This window comes from Babylonia areolata, chromosome 34, assembly GCF_041734735.1.
Source record: "Babylonia areolata isolate BAREFJ2019XMU chromosome 34, ASM4173473v1, whole genome shotgun sequence".
Classification (NCBI taxonomy): Eukaryota; Metazoa; Mollusca; class Gastropoda; order Neogastropoda; family Buccinidae; genus Babylonia; species Babylonia areolata.
Genome location: NC_134909.1, coordinates 6525761 through 6528260, shown reverse-complemented (window position 1 = coordinate 6528260; position 2500 = coordinate 6525761). Strand labels below are relative to the sequence as shown.

The 2500-nt window shown below is 49.7% G+C and overlaps 1 protein-coding gene across 1 annotated transcript in view; it reads right to left on the bottom strand.

Moving 5' to 3' along the window:
- LOC143277542 (uncharacterized) overlaps positions 1-2500 on the bottom strand; it is a 14914-nt gene that overhangs the window by 11304 nt on the left and 1110 nt on the right. The gene's annotated exons all lie outside the window — the stretch shown is intronic.

The following is a 2500-nucleotide window of genomic DNA, read 5'->3' as shown; positions in this document are numbered from 1 at the left end:
GGGAAGAGAGAGCGAGATATACAGAGACAGAGACAGAGACAGGGAGATGGAAGGGAAGAGAGAGAGAGAGATACAGAGACAGAGACAGGGAGATGGAAGGGAAGAGAGAGTGAGATATACAGAGACAGAGACAGGGAGATGGAAGGGAAGAGAGAGAGAGAGAGAGAGACAGAGACAGAGACAGAGACAGAGACAGGGAGATGGAAGGGAAGAGAGAGAGAGACAGAGACAGAGACAGAGACAGGGAGATGGAAGGGAAGAGAGAGAGAGAGATACAGAGACAGAGACAGGGAGATGGAAGGGAAGAGAGAGTGAGATATACAGAGACAGAGACAGAGACAGGGAGATGGAAGGGAAGAGAGAGTGAGATATACAGAGACAGAGACAGAGACAGGGAGATGGAAGGGAAGAGAGAGAGAGAGAGAGAGATACAGAGACAGAGACAGGGAGATGGAAGGGAAGAGAGAGAGATACAGAGACAGAGACAGGGAGATGGAAGGGAAGAGAGAGTGAGAGAGATACAGAGACAGAGACAGGGAGATGGAAGGGAAGAGAGAGAGAGAGATACAGAGACAGAGACAGGGAGATGGAAGGGAAGAGAGAGAGAGAGAGAGACAGAGACAGAGACCGAGAGATGGAAAGGAAGAGAGAGAGAGAGATACAGAGACAGGGAGATGGAAGGGAAGAGAGAGTGAGAGAGATACAGAGACAGAGACAGAGAGATGGAAAGGAAGAGAGAGAGAGAGATACAGAGACAGGGAGATGGAAGGGAAGAGAGAGATATACAGAGACAGAGACAGGGAGATGGAAGGGAAGAGAGAGATATACAGAGACAGAGACAGGGAGATGGAAGGGAAGAGAGAGAGAGAGACAGAGACAGAGACAGGGAGATGGAAGGGAAGAGAGACAGAGACAGAGACAGAGACAGAGACAGGGAGATGGAAGGGAAGAGAGAGTGAGAGATACAGAGACAGAGACAGGGAGATGGAAGGGAAGAGAGAGTGAGACGGAGACAGAGACAGGGAGATGGAAGGGAAGAGAGAGTGAGAGAGAGATACAGAGACAGAGACAGGGAGATGGAAGGGAAGAGAGAGTGAGAGATACAGAGACAGAGACAGGGAGATGGAAGGGAAGAGAGAGAGAGATACAGAGACAGAGACAGGGAGATGGAAGGGAAGAGAGAGAGAGATACAGCGACAGAGACAGGGAGATGGAAGGGAAGAGAGAGAGATACAGAGACAGAGACAGGGAGATGGAAGGGAAGAGAGAGAGATACAGAGACAGAGACAGGGAGATGGAAGGGAAGAGAGAGAGAGACAGAGACAAAGACAGAGAGATGGAAGGGAAGAGAGAGAGATACAGAGACAGAGACAGGGAGATGGAAGGGAAGAGAGAGAGAGATACAGAGACAGAGACAGGGAGATGGAAGGGAAGAGAGAGAGAGATACAGAGACAGAGACAGGGAGATGGAAGGGAAGAGAGAGAGATACAGAGACAGAGACAGGGAGATGGAAAGGAAGAGAGAGAGAGATACAGAGACAGAGACAGGGAGATGGAAGGGAAGAGAGAGAGATACAGAGACAGAGACAGGGAGATGGAAGGGAAGAGAGAGAGATACAGAGACAGAGACAGGGAGATGGAAGGGAAGAGAGAGAGAGATACAGAGACAGAGACAGGGAGATGGAAGGGAAGAGAGAGAGAGATACAGAGACAGAGACAGGGAGATGGAAGGGAAGAGAGAGAGATACAGAGACAGAGACAGGGAGATGGAAGGGAAGAGAGAGAGATACAGAGACAGAGACAGGGAGATGGAAGGGAAGAGGGAGTGAGAGATACAGAGACAGAGACAGTGAGATGGAAGGGAAGAGAGAGTGAGAGAGAGATACAGAGACAGAGACAGGGAGATGGAAGGGAAGAGAGAGATATACAGAGAAAGAGACAGGGAGATGGAAGGGAAGAGAGAGATATACAGAGAAAGAGACAGGGAGATGGAAGGGAAGAGAGAGATATACAGAGACAGAGACAGGGAGATGGAAGGGAAGAGAGAGTGAGAGATACAGAGACAGAGACAGGGAGATGGAAGGGAAGAGAGAGTGAGAGATACAGAGACAGAGACAGGGAGATGGAAGGGAAGAGACAGAGATACAGAGACAGAGACAGGGAGATGGAAGGGAAGAGAGAGAGATACAGAGACAGAGACAGGGAGATGGAAGGGAAGAGAGAGAGATACAGAGACAGAGACAGGGAGATGGAAGGGAAGAGAGAGAGATACAGAGACAGAGACAGGGAGATGGAAGGGAAGAGAGAGTGAGAGAGAGATACAGAGACAGAGACAGGGAGATGGAAGGGAAGAGAGAGTGAGAGAGAGATACAGAGACAGAGACAGGGAGATGGAAGGGAAGAGAGAGTGAGAGAGAGATACAGAGACAGAGACAGGGAGATGGAAGGGAAGAGAGAGTGAGAGAGAGATACAGAGACAGAGACAGGGAGATGGAATGGA